General features: G+C 39.2%; 1 protein-coding gene across 3 annotated transcripts in view; it reads left to right on the forward strand.

The window, feature by feature from the left end:
* The first annotated feature begins 3,561 nt into the window (after window positions 1-3,561).
* RABGAP1L (RAB GTPase activating protein 1 like) overlaps window positions 3,562-16,800 on the forward strand; it is a 689,918-nt gene continuing 676,679 nt past the window's right edge. For all 3 annotated transcript variants that reach the window (XM_076000395.1, XM_012765066.3, XM_012765067.3), the window contains exon 1: window positions 3,562-3,717. The gene's annotated coding sequence lies outside the window, so the exon portion shown is untranslated. The remainder of the gene's footprint in view (window positions 3,718-16,800) is intronic.

The following is a 16,800-nucleotide window of genomic DNA, read 5'->3' on the forward strand; positions in this document are numbered from 1 at the left end:
TTTTGGGGTGATGGATACATTCGCTATCTTGACTGTGGTAATGGTTTCACAGGTGCATACGTGTCAAAACTTGTCAAATTTATTGTACAGTTTTAAAAATATGTATGTTTATTATATGTCAATTATATCTCATGAAGCTGTTAAAAAGAACAAAATCAACATTCAAGGAAGTTCAATAGATTCTCCTTCCAATTATATTTATGCAATTTATTTGTTGAAGGAACTTGGTAGTTTGCCCTGCAAAGTCTCCCACATTCTGGATTTTATTGATCATGAAGTGCGTGTCTCAGGCAAAGGTGACTTACATAGGGCACAGGATTTAAGTCAAAGTAAAAAAAAAGTGTAATGATGGGTTCTCAGGCATCAGATAACCTAGTCAGGTAAGGATTTTTGGGGGTGGTCAAGATCCTTTCAAGGCCCTCTAAAATCTTGCCAAATAGGTACCTCCACATCTTATTGGAAATGTATTCTTGGAAAAGTCATATAATGCAACTATAGCTCCTTCTTCTGTACCATGCAGGGAAAAATTTAGCTTTTGCTGCAAGTAATAAAAGGCAAACTCAAACTTTCTTAAACATCTAAGAAAATTTATTGGCTCAGACAAGTTACTAAATCCAGAGGAAGGGTAGGTTTCAAGCTGGGTTTGAGCTCTTCCCTTATGTGTCAGCTTCATGATCAGCTGGCTTCCTTCACTAGCAAAGTGGCTGTAGTAATTATAGGACTCACATCTATCCATCACACTAGAGTAAGAAACAGAACATTTTTCATTTTCCAGCAAACACAAGGCTTGGCTTTCCATATGATTGGAGCCAATTTAGACTTACGTCAGTGCCCACGAATGAATAGGTCAAGTAGGAATGGGATTAGGCTGATTATTGCGCATCAGGCAGTGCCCACACCTAGAGATGGGCCTAATCGAATACTTGACTGCCTCATAATTGCAGAGGGATAGAAATGTATACTGGGGAATCAACCGATAGAGTGTCCATTATAAAAGCAGTGTGATATTCTACACCGTTAAATACCACAGTTTAAACTCTTCCATTATCGTTCAATGTTTAACATGGTTCCAGTTTTTTGATATTCTATTGTAAACTGGGAGTTGCAGACCTAAGTAAGGGAAACAAGACTATAAGGTACAATATGGAATGCAGAGACTGGCAAAAGAAAGAATGCATAACCTGTAGCTGATGGTTGCCATGTGATAATGTAAACCTACTGATACCAAATCTTCCACTTTTTAAAGAGAAGCCCAGAATGCATATGAAATATTCTGTTTTTTAACTTTGGCTAATCTTTTTTCTAAGCATCATACAGGCCAAACAAAACATATTTGTAGGTTAGATTTGGACCTGGGCCACCAGTTTCTGTCATGCTATGAATCATGCTAGAATATTTTATAGCACCTTCTCTCAAAGTGAGAGCGTCAGTCCTTTCATGGCTGCCAGGATATGCTTAGTGTAAATGCAGCCACAGTGGAGAGAGAAGAGAGCAGCACACATTATATGAAGAATGCTTTGTTATTAATTCTTTGGCATGTGTTTAGAATTGTTTTCCTGGTGGTGAGGATGAGTTTGCACCAAATCACCTTCATTGGCTCTTATCTAGGTTCTCTTGTGATTTGTCTCTTATCTAGGTTCTCTTGTGACTTGCCTCTTATCTAGGTTCTCTTATGACTTTTATCTAGGTTCTACTGTGAGCAAAAGTTCAGTATTACAGAATGACTCCTGGTGATTAGAGGTGTGACATGTGGCCTTGGGCAGGGTTTTTCTTTTCTTTGTAGCAAGTTGGCACATGGATTGATCCTACCATAGTGATTTAGATGTCATGTTCCCCTTTAATTAGAAAAATTAGCTAGCAATGGCTAATGGTGGCCACTATTACTGCTTTCAAAGACATACAGAACTGAATTTGGGGAACATAAAACCTGTTTTGGGTTCATCATTCAAAATTTTTTTCTTTTCTTTTTTGGCTAAGTTTCTTATTGAATGCCCATACTTACTTCAGCATTGCCCTTTTTGTCAAAAAGCTTCACTCTAGTTAGAATACATAAGAAGTCAGAAATTTTAACTTTTCATTTGTTGACTTCCTCATGGTGCCCAGTATAACTTTAATAGCACTTTATTTAGTAGAAGCTCAGTACTTACTTGTTGGCATATTTATTAAAATCTTGTATATATCAGAGATCAACAGATGATTTGTGTTATTCTAATTCTAACTTTATTAGATATCACCAAAACTTTCAGTATTTATTGTTGGGCCCAAGGCTAGGTAGGCTCTTGGGATATGGATGTTAAAAAAAGGACCTTCTGGGAAGCAGCCCAGCAGGTAGAGGAAACAAAATAGATAGTGGCAACACTCTCGATATACCTACACATTAACATTTAAGGAAAGGTGAAAAAAGGAACTTGGGAGGAAAGGCCCTTTGGACAAATGTCACATTTCTCAGAGTAGCTTTTGGATATGGGTGGGGAAACGAGGGCAGGGGAATTGAAGTGGAATAGAATGGAGAATTTTAAACTAAATAAGCCATTCTAGAGTTCAAACATTGGACATACAGGTAACTCTTGCTGCACTATATTCACTTATTCATGCAATCACATTTATTGAGTACTTCCTATGATTCAGGCACGGTGCATTGTGGAAGAGATACAAATGAATGAAGCAGGTGCTCAAGGATACTCGAGGGGGATAAAATACTGCACAGGTTAACAAAGATAAGCTTGAGTATATGAGGTGCCCCAAACCTGCGGACACTAAGTGCTAAGGAGATTAAGAAAATTCACAGGTCATTTCTGGTTGCAGGATCCAAGACGAATATCCACAGTTTAAACAAGGATCAATACAAGATTTGCAGCGAAAAGAGTTGGATGATTTTAACTCTATTTAGTTTATACTCCCAAAGTCTATGACCCCATAAGATAAAAAGGTGAAAATGAGGGCACATTTTCTTCATATAAATACACAACAGGGCTTAGCACTTTCCTGTCCATTCCTCGCCTGTTTCCCCCTTCAAAGCCCGAGTCTCACAGAACGAATTAACACGGGAGCGCTTCGGAATCACACAGACACCTTGAAAGAAGAACAGAAAAGAGTAACTGGCGGCAAACTTCGTACTCTTTAAGGTGACTTCCTGAAGATTACTGAGCATTAAGAATGAAAATATGAAAACCAGATTTATGAGCAAGAAAATAAATAATCTTCCCAATCCAGAGTTATCTTAGAACTCAGTAACCGCTCGGCAGATTCGCCTCGCTCGGGCCGGCGTGCGGGCGCCGTCCCCTTCCCCGGCGCGGAGGTCCCCGGGGGCCGCGAGCTCGCCCGCCGGGGCGGCCTGCTCCCACAGCCCGGGTTCCGCCGCGTCCTCACTCCCCGCCCGCGCCCAACCGCGGCCCGGAGCCGACGTGCACGCGCTTTTTTTGCGCCGCCGCCGCCGCCGCTGGGCAGAGAAGGCGTCTCTGCCCTCAGGAGCGCGCACGCCGCGCCGAGGGGCCTGGACGCGCGCGCTCTCGACTCGCCTCCCCCTCGGCCCGCCCCCTCCCTCGCCTCTTCCTGCCGGGCCGTCCCTCTCCCCTCCCCTCTCGGCTCCCTCCGCCCTCCCCGGGCCCCGGCGGCGGCGGAGTGAACGGGACCGGCCCGGCCTCGAAGCGCGGGGCGGCGGGTGGGGAGCTGGCGCCTCAGGAGTAGTTCCGGCAGCGCCTGCGGAGACGTGAGGAGGTGAGGCGAGGGCGGCCTCCTAGGGTCCCGAGGGCGGCCCGGCGGCCCGGAGCCGCGGGCCGGGGTGGCCCGGAGGTGTCGGCGCTGGGGCTGAGCCTGGGAGGGCTGAGGTGGGGCCCCGGCCCGGGACGGGGATGCGGGAGGATCGGGAGCGGCGCACAGCGGGTTCGGGACTGTCGGCCGCCTCACGGACGCCGCGGCTCTCCTCGGTGGCCGCTCCCGCGGCCGGGGCGGGCGGGGTCGGCGCCCTCACCTGGGGGCGGAGGGGTGGCTCGGGCGGCCGCCGCCTCCAGCTGTGCCCTCCTGACATTGCTGCCGCCTCCGCCGCTGCCGCTGGCCGCTGCGCGGTGGCTGCTGTCGGCTTGGCGTCTCGGCAGCCCTGCGTCCGGGGGGCGTGTGGTTAGGGCATTAACCCACACGCGAGCGCCTGTTCGTGACCGAGTCTCTCGCGCGCCCTTCCCCTTCCTCCGACGAGCACTTTGCTTGGCTCCTGCTGTTGATGCTTGTGGTTTTGCAGTCTGGGATGGGCTTCGTCCTGGGCAGATCTCTACCTGCAGTGAATGCCTCGCGTCAAAGTCAAAGTTGACCGCCTGGGCCATGACGAACACCTCCACTCCTCCCCCCGCCCCCAGGTTGTGGGTGCTCAGTGTCCCGGTAACTACCGAGTCAAAGTTTCTGAGACTGGGCTAGTACTTTGCACTGGTCGCCAACGGTGCAGGGTTGGGCAGTGCGTCAGCATGTGGAAAGGGCCCACGGGCCAGCTGGAGGTGGCCGAGTGCAAGGGGCTGTACTGACAAGAGTTCATTTCTGACCCTAGGACAGTGTGCCCAGGTGCTTGTGTATTCTCCTTGGACTTTTCAGATAGGGTTAACTTAGAAAGTGTACTAAAATTTAGGTGGTCACTTGCGGAGTTGATGGTTTCATGTCAGTGAACTGAATTGCCAACCTCATTACACTAATGGTAAGAAGAACTTTTGCTTGCTTGACAGATTTAAGGGCAGTTTAGAAACCTTTTTCAAGGCTTGCGTTTTTGGCATTGGAAAGCTTAGAGATTTTTAAATACATTTAACTTTTTTCATGCGTGATGGGAGGTAAGTACTTGCTTGTTAAAATTCTGAAAATACGGTTTTATGAAAACCTGACTTTTCTCACAGTAATGCTTATATTTGGCATCTTATGCACTTCTGTAGAATATCTACTAGTTAGGATGTCAGAGGATACGGACATGAAGTTTGCTTGTGGTCAAATTGGAAGTGGAGTTTGTCCATGGAAAATATTGGTTCACAAGCTGTTAGCACTGGAAAACTGGCCTGTGATTCATTATCTCAGTAGAGCGTCCCTTATGAAACTGACAATATGAACTTAATATATACATTATCATCAAATTGTATTAAATGGTCTCCTGCTTGGGGGGGGGTGAGCCAAGACTTTGAGTTACATTGGTGTCTATAATCAAGATATGCTTTGATATTATATATTATTAAATCATCTGGGGAGAAGTAGATGAAGTAGGGCAGAGTTTATATGTGAACATATTATATAGTCTACACTGTACTCTTGAAATCTGGAAACACGATAGTAAGTCTCTGTACTGTTGGGACATTTAGAGAATATACAAACCAGCCTAAAAAGGTGTATATATTCCATACTGTAAATGTGTGAAGTTTTTTTTTTTTTGACCTGAATAATTTGATGGGAATGTTTGTTATAGTTATGATGTTCTGAAAATTTTTTGTTTTTTTGATAATTGTTTCATGATTTAGATAATTTTTTACTTAGTACTTATAACAGTCTTTCTTTGAAAGACACAATTTTATTAGGCATATAAAACAAGAGTTTTCATGTTTATCAGTTTTCATGTTTACCAGTTCTAAACTTGTGACTTCTAAAAACTGTACTTAAAATTTTTTTTCTTTGCCTTAACCCAAACTTGAAATTGCTCAGTTACTGTATATTTATTTGAACTCCCAGGTGATTTAGCAGTAAAGCTGAAAGTCTTTTTATCCATTATTATCCTTTTATCCATTATTTTGGAGTAGTCAAAAGAGAGAATTCTGTTGTGCCCAGAAAAAATAGTATATGTGGGAGATAGCCAGGCTTCAAGACATTGACTTTGAAGATAGTAGTAGCTAAGGAGTAAAAATGTTTTGTTTTGGGGGTATAAAACTGGGACTGCTTCCAGCCTACTGTTGTCTTCAAGTGGTGTGAGGATGATTATGACTGGATAGAGGGTGTTTGGAGAATGAAGTCCATACTATAGCCTGTAGAATCCCCAGGTCCAGAACTTTTTTGCTTATATGTCACAAGTTTTAATATATTGCTATATGATTGTAACTCTTGCTTTATGTAAATGGGGTCAGCCATGTGTTTTCACGATGACAAGTAGCCCAACGCTATTCTAGCTGTTGGTATTTCAAAGACAGCTCGGGGATTTCTTATGGAGATGGTCTAATGAGCATTTGTCATGACAAATGGGAGGCAGAAAGTACAGACTTGAGCATGAGTTATGGTAAAACATAGTTTTTTAAGGAGAATTTTGATATTGAGATTATAGACAAAGACATTGGTTTACTCCTGACTTTTCAGAATGGGGAATAATTTTGACTTTATAGTCGGTATTTGAATTGGGAGTAAGGATGTGAACATCAGTGGACCATAATGAGGAAGAGTTACTGAATTAAGCAAAACTTGCATCTCAACATTCTCCTTTGTATACTTCATTTACTTACCATATTGCTGTTATTCAACAGATAAGACACTGTAATTGTTTGAGTATAGCAAGTTTATGCTCATGTTGACTCTTTTTTTTGTCATCTTTTGGTGTTTTTTGGTGTAATTTTTGGGGATTTTCCTGGGAAACTTTTAGGCATATATCAGTTGATTTAGAGTTAGATTTGGGCTAAGATTATTAGTGTACTTGAAATTCTGAGCTGTCTTGTTTTTTAAATAGCCTTAAAAATAGAAAATGCAATTCAGTATAAATACTCATGAAAAATCTGGTTACAGGCTGTGTTGTGATAGACATAGTACAGCCAAAAATATATTCGGGAAACTTCTCATCCAGTTTAGTAAGCTTGAATAAGAAGTAAGAAAATAAGAAAGTTTTTTTTCAATAAAAGCCTGATTTTCCCAGAATATCAAGTCTAACAACAGTTTGTGGTGTTATTTTTCTCCTTGTCTATTCTAAATTCAGCATGTCCATAGTCCACAGCAAAAATTTAGTTCTAGTAAGGGATTCTTAGTAATGGAGGTCTCGTTGAGGGATGCAAGCTTGTGCTGAGGAATTTGGGAAACATCAGGCATGGAAATTTACTTTTTATTGCTCTGGTTTTTCTCTGTACCTTGATTTTCAGTAGGATGGGGGCATGGGCACAAATACCAGAATTACCTGGATTTTTTTTTCATACTATAAGTTTTCTCTCCCCCTATTTTTCCCCTTTTTTAAGGTAGCCATTGTTACTAGAAGGAGTATGTTGTATCCTTCAAGTGTGTGTGGCTGAACAAAGGCTGAGAACCTTGGCCTTTGGTGCTATTCCTTAAACCAGATTTGTACTCCTTATAATTTGCCTTCTGGTGATATCAACAGACATCTATTACTTCCCCCCAACCAGGGTCTCACCCTGTTGCCCAGGCTGGAGTACAGTGGTGCAATCATAGCACAGTGCAACCTTGAACTCCTGGGCTCAAGTGATCCTCTTGCCTCAGCCTCCAGAGTAGCTTGGACTTTAGGCGCATGTTACCATGCCTCGCTAATTTTTTTTTTTTTTTTTTTTGAGACAGGGTCTCACTTTGTTGCCCAGGCTAGAGTGAGTGCCATGGCGTCAGCCTAGCTCACAGCAACCTCAAACTCCTAGGCTCAAGTGATCCTACTGCCTCAGCCTCCCGAGTAGCTGGGACTACAGGCATGCGCCACCATGCCCGGCTGATTTTTCTATATATATTAGTTGGCCAATTAATTTCTTTCTATTTATAGTAGAGACAGGGTTTCGCTCTTGCTCAGGCTAGTTTCGAACTCCTGACCTCGAGTAATCCACCCGTCTCAGCACTCTGTAATCCAGAGTGCTAGGATTACAGGCGTGAGCCACCATGCCCGGCCATGCCTCACTAATTTTTAAAAATTTTTGTAGATATAGGGTCTTGCTATGTTGCCCAGGCTGGTCTCAAACTCCTGGCTTCAAGTGATCCTCCTACCTTGGCTTCCCAAAGTGCTGGGATTATAGGCATGAACCACTGTGCCACCCTGTTACTCTCATTTTTGAAGAGTATTTGTGGTGAAGAGAAATTGTGGTGAAGAGACTAAATATGTAACCAAGATTGAGATTTATTGAATTATGTAGTTTATATGGAAGAGACTAGGGAATTATTCAGCTGAACATTTATTAAACTATTTTAACTGTGACCCACAGAAATAAATTTTATATCTTGATTCAGCATGCTACATACACATAAAGTTGAAAGGAAGGTTTGGTTAAAGAATACTTATCTTTTCAGGGCCATGCTGAGTTGGCTCATAAAGGCTTGTGAGAGCAATTGTGCATATCTCTTCCCTTCTAGCTTTACAGATGTTCAGTGACATGATGTTGATAGCTTGAAATTGGTCACAGTGGGAGTATTTATACTAGGGAAATCAGCAAATGGTACATTCATCCCTCTCCAAACCTCCATAGCTAATTGTTAAACATTTATAAGCATACCATTGCTTGTAATACACTTTAATATATTCTATTATTTTAATTTCATTAAAAAAAATACTGGGTTTCAACCCCCAAATTAATTTATGTCCAGCTAATAGATAATAGCATGTGCTTAAAAAAACAAATTGCTCTAGCCCACCCTCCTAACTTTCCAGATGAACATACTAAAAGCCTGAATTCTAAGGTCATATCACTAGTCATTAGCAAAGCCAGGGCTCTGGATTCCTCATCTAGAGTTGTTTCCCATAGCTTTCTCTTCTTTCCTAACCCTAGCCATTCATTTAATTCAGTTTGAGTGCTGAATATGTGCAAAGCATTGTGGTAAAATACTTTGAATAGAGATGAATAAGGCATGGACCTTGACCCTGAGGACTTTATGCTTAGGTAGGGGATTAAATATGGAAACAAAGATAATGAAAGGCTGAAAGTAATGGGTGGTAAAGAGATAAAGGTAATGTAAGAGTTTAGAGAAGAGCAAGAGTTTACTGTTAGTTGTAAAGATAAGAGGTCACGTTTGAATTATGCTTTGAAGAACGGTAGGATTTGGACATGTGGAAATAGGACAATTAGTATGGAGAGAAAGGCCTTTTTAGTCTCCAGGGACTAGGAGCCAGTGTGATCAGAGGTATAGAGGCATAGATAGGGGAAAATGAATAATGAAATAGCTAGGCAAGAAAGAGTAAGTTAGCACCAGATGGTTAAGAGCCTAGAATGCCAGTTTTCCTCTCTGCTTTTCAGCTTATCTTTCATTTTTGACTGTGGAGTCATCTAGTACTTCTTAACATTAAACAAGCTTTATATGCTGTGCTCCTGATTAAAATATGACCCAGAGAACACTTAAGTACCCTTAGGGTAAAAGCTGAAGGGAGAAATTATTAGTATTAGAGAAATAACCTTGAGTCTACCAATCCTAAAACTGTTGGAAAGGAAAATTTGTGTGTGTGTGTGTGTGTGTGTGCGCGCGCGCGCGTGTGTAAAGAGATACAGTGTTGTTTCTTTGCCAGATAGCATTAAATTGGATGTAGCAGAAGAGGAAGCAGTTTTGAAAGTCTTTTCAAAGGGCCTTCTAAAATGTAATTTCTAAATGACTGGATCTTAATTTTCAGAGGCAGGTCTAGTTTAGGCAGAAAGATAGTTTATATAGATCCACAGCCAAGTGGAGTGGCTTTCAGAATTTAGGGCAACAAAGCAGGGTATTTCGTACCAAATCCAGTTGTGAGGGATTGATAGATTTTTTTTTTTTTTTTTTTTACTCCAAGAACTCCCTTGGATTTTAGCAAGGGAGTTGCTTTGAAGTCCTGGTTGGAGCTTTCCTTGTTCCACAGGGGAATTAGGTGGCTAGAAATGAGGATAAATGATAGTAAGTTGTGTCTATTAATCAAATTGAAGCAGTGGTGGCAGTTTTCAAGTTTTTCTGTTTGCTGATCATTTCACACTCACTGCTTCTAATTAAAATGATGTAAAGTTGACCTCCCCCCCCCTGTAAAGGTAAAAACCTTCTTAGAGTGTTGCCCAGGTAACAACACATACAGAGACTGTTTAATAGCTCATCACTGAAGTGTATGGAAAATTTTGGAAATGTTGGTAATGAAGTTGCTATAGTAAATAACCACTTGGTTGGTAAAAGGCTGGGCTACTTCTAGATGGTTGACAAATAATTTTTGGGATGAGCCTTGGTTCTAAAATAAATGTGAATTTTGTCATTGCCATGCTGTTATATATTCATTTATTTAAGCTTCAGATATGTAAACTATGTTGTCCTGACATTTTAAAAGGTTTTAGCACTTTTACATGAATTGGTCCACAAGGTAACACACCCCAAACAGCATGATGAGATTTCAGATGTAGCATGGCCCAGATGGCTTACACTAGTTGAATGATGTAGCCAATCATGTCAGCAAAGGTTTTTTTGTTTTTTTCCCCTTCTTTTTGAGTCATGTTTAGTTCCACAAATTGAGGTTATTATTATAGAATCTTCCCAAATTTTTTACTACCATTTTTTTGTGGTAGGAAGAGCAATGTTAGTGCCTTTAATTTAAACAGTGTAATCATTTCTAAAGGTATACACACACAGATGTGTGTGTGTGTGTATGTGAATATATACATACATACCATTAGTCATTAATTTTGTGGTGAAAGTTCAGCCCACCTGGCAAATGACTGAAAACAAGTGGTCTGGCTCTTTGAAGACTACCATGTGAAGTTTTCACAAATATGAAAGTAGTGTAAACCCAAAGGGGTTTTCCTTTCTAGAAAAAGAGCACATTTTAAAAGGCAAGTATAGAATTCATTCACATACCAGTGAAGAATTTCTCAGCCTCTCCCTTACTCCACATATATACCCATATTCTGCCCTCATTATCAGCCATAAACAAAATTATACGAATTTTAAAATCAGACTTATACTACAGGGGATGCAAATAACAAAGTCTATTTTTAGAAAAAATAGACCTATGGTTTTCAGTTTTGAAGATTTAAGAGACATTTATCACTAGTTTTTGATCAACTGCATGGAGTGTTTATTCTGTGCTTGTTGTAGTTGTCATTTTGAGGCCCACTGCTTAACTAAGAGCATTATATAAATGCAAATAGTTGTAAGAATGGTTATTAGGTACTTCTTTGAATAGTTTATTTCTCTATAGTCAATTTATCTTGGTCTAACACTTTGAATAGATAACACTCCTACTCTAGTGAAAAATTAACCAATGAAGGGAGCTTATACTTACACTGGCAGACTGTAGGGTTTCTGAGATTGTTTCAGAGTAATTTTGTTATTTATCAGCTATTTGCTACTAGACTTCATTCATTTATTATTGCATTTTCCTAATAATGTTTTTCTCTCATGAGCTGTATTCTTACATTTTAAATCTTTGTCTCATATTTGCCATGTGTCAATGGTCATGTTTGGACTAATGTTTTGATTTGCTGTTGTCTCAGACTTTCTGTGCAGTTTTCTATTACCAAATTGTATTATCAAGTTGGTACTGATTGGTACTTCATTTAATGTCTTTTTTCTAGTGTCTGTTTTATTTTCTTCTCAATATTCTAGAATTTAACACTAGCCTAAGCTTCCTGGCAAAGTTAATGGGAAAATTAAATTAGATATTATCATTATTTTTTAAATCCTAGGACCACCTTTTTGCCAGCACTAATGAACATACAAAATTTTTTTGTATGAGGTATGCAACTTAATTTTTCACTAAGTCTAGGCCTTTATTTTTTTTTTTTAATTCTTATATGCATTTTATGTTTCTTGTCAACATTGTCAATAGTTTTGATTGATGAAACAGGTTTCCCCTGTTGTAGTTGATATCCCAAACCATAAATTAGCTATCTTTACCATTTGAAAATATCAGATAAAATTTTTAAGAGATAATATAATAGTAGGTTAGAGAAACCAGTTTGTTTATCAATTAATCTGACATTTCCCATTTTGAGTATAAATTTCATTGTGTTGCATGCTAACTTCATTACGTTCTATTGAGAATTTACTTTTCTAAAGAAAAGCTTTAGCAATTTTCAACTTTTGAGAATTTCACTTAGAAGAGATGATAGTAGTAACTTTAGAAATTTCTACTGGTTGCCCAAGGGTGGAAAAAAGAAAAACAGTTGTTAGGCAACTATAAACATTTTTGGTTTTGTGGGAGACAGAATAGGTAAAACACAGGATGCTGCTGTGAGATTGAGAAAATAAGTGATTTGGGCAGTCCCCTCACCTTTTATATAATAATAATGAGCTAACATTGTGTGTTTATATGGGGTAGATATTACATAAGATAACATATATTATCTAGCTAATCTTCACCATAAACATATGAGGTAGGAGGTAGTATAATGTCATTCCAAATTTGAAGATGAGGAATCAGTCTTAGAGAAGTTCAGTAACTAGCTTAAGATCACATAGCTCATAAGAGGCAGGTATCTCTTTCTCCTAAATGGACATGATATTTGAATGGGATGATACTTGCCTTGCCTATTTTGTAGGTGGTTATGAGAATCAAAAAAGATAAAATTTATAAAAGAATACACTTAAATGTCTCTGATGTATTCATTTTATTGGGTAATATGTAATACACAAAGAAAAATCTTTGAAATCTTGCACATATATTAATCATTAATGCCATAAAATAAGTTGGAAAAAATGAATATTTGAAAGGCTATTATTTGGAAAGTAGAAGACATATTTTGTGTAGGTTCAGAGGATCTTTGAGTGACAGGAAGAGGAAGGCAGAAATCTAGGAGTGTGTGGACTAAAAAGTAGATTGGATGATCTCTGGCAGCCTGAATTCTTTCTGCAATGAAGAGAAATATATGTAAATAACAGGTGCCTGTAAGATCCTTTCAATATCAATAATCTGTGAGACTTTGTTATGTGGGATTTTTCTTTCTTTTCTTTTTTTTTTTTTGAGACAGAGTCTTGCTTTGTTGCCCAGGCTAGAGTGAGTGCTATGGCATCAGCCTAGCTCACAGCAACCTCAAACTCCTGGGCTCAAGCAATCCTTCTGTTTCAACCTACCGAGTAGCTGGGACTACAGGCATGTGCCACCATGCCCGGCTAATTTTTTCTATATACATTAGTTGACCAATTAATTTCTTTCTATTTATAGTAGAGACGGGGTCTCGCTCTTGCTCAGGCTGGGTTTGAACTCCTGACCTAGAGCAATCCGCCCGCCTCGGCCTCCCAGAGTGCTAGGATTACAGGCGTGAGCCACCGCGCCCGGCCTGGGATTTTTCTTCTATAATAATATCCTCATACTAGCTAGATATGCCCAAAATAGTTTTATTATTTTAGCCTAGATTATCAACAATCACTGTTCTTTTTTTTCTTTTCTAAAAGTACATATTCAAGGTGTATATTATGCTATTTTAATATATGTATACACAGTGGAATGATTACTGCCATCAAGCAAATTGACCTATTTATCATCTTCCATAGTTATCTTTTTTTGATGTGTTTGGTGGGAGCATCTAAAATCTACTGTTTTAGCAAATTTTCAGCATACTATACAATATTATTAATTATAATCCTCATGGTGTCGACTAGATCTATAGACTTATTTATCTTACATAACTGTAAGTCTGTACCCTTTGACCTGCTTCTCATTTCCTTCTCCTCCTTCTCAGTGACCACGGTTCTACTCTCTGTTTTTATGTATTCAACTTTTTTTTTTTTTTAAGACTTTTTTTTTTTAAAGATCCTACATGTGAGATCATGTAGCATTTTTCTTTCTCTGGCTTATTTAGCAACATAACATCCTCGAGGTTCATACACATTTTTGTAAATGGCAGTATCTCTTTTTTTTAAGGCTGAACAATATATCTTTCTGTGTGTATATTATATATATAAATATATTTTAATATGTACACACACCCACAGCTTCTTTATCCATTCATATGTTGATAGACATTTAGGTTGTTTATATACCAAGGCTATTGGAATAATGCTGCAATGAACATGTGAATGCAGCTATCTCTAAAGATCCTGATTTCATTTCCTTTGGGTAACCCCTTCCATAGCAAAGGGATTACTGGGTCATATGGCAGTACCAGTTTTAATTTTTTAAGGACCATTTTCCATAATGTCTGTACATTATGGAAATGTCTGTAATGTGTGTAATGGTGTAATGTTTCTACACCATTTTCCATAATGTCTGTACCAATTAACATTTGTAATAACAGTGTACAAGGGTTTTCTTTTCTCCACCCTTTGCCAACACTTGTCATCTCTTGTCTTTTTGATAATAGCCATTCTAACAGGTGTGAGGTGATATCTCATTGTGGTTTTGACTTGCGTTTCCCAGATGATTAGTGATGTTGAGTGCCTTTTTATATACCTCTTGGCCATTTGTATATCTTTGGAAAAGTATCTGTTTAGATCCTTTGGCCATTTTTTCATTGGATTATTATGATTACTTTTGCTGTTGAGTTGTATGTGTTCCTTATATATTTTGGATATTAACCCCTTATCAGATATTTAGTTTGCAAGTATTTTCTCCCAATCCATAGACTACCTTTTCATTTTGTTGATTGTTTCTTTTGCAGTGCAGAAGCCTGTTAGCTTGATGTAGTTGACCTTGTTTATTTTTGCTTTGTTGCCTGAGCTTTTGGTGTAATATCCACCAACATCATTGCCAAGGCCAATATCAAGGAGCTTTTCCCATACGTTTTCTTCTATGAGTTTTGTGATTTTAGGTCTTTATGTTCAGTTCTTTAATCCATTTCAACAAACATCATTCTTTAAATGTCAGTTGCACTTAGGTTGAACATAAGTATGTAGTTGCCATAAACACACATACTGATAGCAGTACAGTGAGATTGCTACAATGTGATAGCAATAAAGAAATTGGAAAAAAATTACATATTTTTAATATATTAAAAAAGCCAAGTAAGTCATAAATAGTATAAGGAAAACATCCTTGCACAACCTAATTAGCTTTAAGGGTATTAGTTGTATTTGTAATACTAAGAATAATAATGAAAGTTTGTCATGTTCTCTCTTACCAAGAAAAAGTTAAATATATGGCCTATATAGTATATGTGTTATTCAGGATTTTCCAGAGAAACAGAACCGATAGATAGATAGATAGGTGGATAGATACAGATATAGATCTATTATGGGAGTTGGCACACATGATTATGGAAACTAAGAAGTCTCAGGATAGGCCATCTACAAACTGGAGAACCAGGGAAGCTGGTAGGTAGTGTGGCTCAGTTCAAGTTTGAAGGCCTGAGAACCAGGGAAGACAACAGTGTAATTCTCAGTCTGAGGCCAAAGGCTGACAACCTTTGGGAGGTTGCTGATGCAAGTCCTGGAGTCTGAAGGCTGGAGAACCTGGAGTTCTGATGTCTAAGGGCAGGAGAAGATGAGTGTCTTAGCTCCAAAAGGGAAGGAATTCAACTTTCTTCTGCTTTTTTGTTTTATTGGATGGTACCCACCTGCACTGGGTGAGGGTGGATCTTCCTTAGTCTGTTGATTTAAATGCCAGTCTCTTCCAGAAACTCCCATAGACATACCCAGAAATAATGCTTTACCAGCTATCTGAGTATCCCCTAATCCAGTCAAGTTGAAAAATTAACCATCATAGTACATTTATGAAGGCATTAAATAATTTATATTAGAAAGATTTTTCTGTATGAAATAGGATGAAAACCAGAGGGTAAACTTAGCTATCAAACTGTTTATTTATTGTGATTGATTTCCAGAAGGCTTTGAATAACCTTAGATATATAGGACACATATGGACCTGCAGATTTTATGGAGTACTAGACATAGTTCAGCATGGTATTTGTTGTGTATCTGTGGCTAGAAGTTATTTGCTTATATAAGATACCAGAGTTATGGTTCTTGACCATTTGGATACCAAGAATTTTTAGAGAACATGAACCAGGTCATCTTTCTCTTTTGGATGGCATGTAGTTGTGGTCTTGGTATAGGTTTATCTTGAAAGACTTTCCTGATACTGTGGACTCAGAAATCTCTCTTATGTGCTTTCAGAGCATTATTATTTTCCCCCTTTTGTGATACTAATCACATTTTATTGTAACTTCTCTGTTTCTGCATTAGACTATAGACCTTTTGAGAGCAAAAATTATTTTGTTTAGGGCTCTGAAATTGGTCTACCCTAGGTTTGAATCTTGGCTCTGGTGAAGTAATCTGAACATTCAAAATCCAAAATACTCTAAAATCCAAAACTTTCATTGATTAATTGATTGATTGATTGAGACAGAGTGTCACTCTGTTGCCCAGCCTAGAGTGGCGTGACATCAGCCTAGCTCACAGCAACCTCAAACTCCTGGGCTCAAGTGATCCTCCTGCCTTGCTGGGACTACAGGCGTGTGCCACTATGCCTGGATAATTTTTCTCTCTATATATTTTTAGTTGTCCAGATCATTTCTATTTTTAGTAGAGATGGGGTCTCACTCTTGGTCAGGCTGGTCTCGAACTCCTGACCTTGAGTGATTCTCCCTCCTTGGCCTCCCAGAGTGCTAGGATTACAGGCGTGAGCCACCATGCCCGGCCCCAAATCCCAAATCCAAAACTTTCTGAGCACCAACATGATGCTCAAAGGAAATGCTCATTGGATCATTTGGGATTTTCAGATTAGGGATACTCAACCAGTAAGTATAATGCAGATGTTCTAAAATCTAAAAAAAATCAGAACTTCAGAACACTTCTGGTCCCAAGCATTTTGGCTAAGGGATACTCAACTTGTACTTACTGTACAGGGTTATTTATCTTGCATAAGTTAATGAATGTAGAGGAGACATAGTGAAATTCCTGGCATGTTGTTAAATTCTCATAAATGTTTCCTCCTTCCTTTCTTTCCGGTTGTGTTTGACACTTAGTAGAATTTCAGTAACACTTGTTTAGTGAATGCATAAACTGTGT

This window comes from Microcebus murinus, chromosome 2 (assembly GCF_040939455.1).
Source record: "Microcebus murinus isolate Inina chromosome 2, M.murinus_Inina_mat1.0, whole genome shotgun sequence".
Lineage (NCBI taxonomy): Eukaryota > Metazoa > Chordata > Mammalia > Primates > Cheirogaleidae > Microcebus > Microcebus murinus.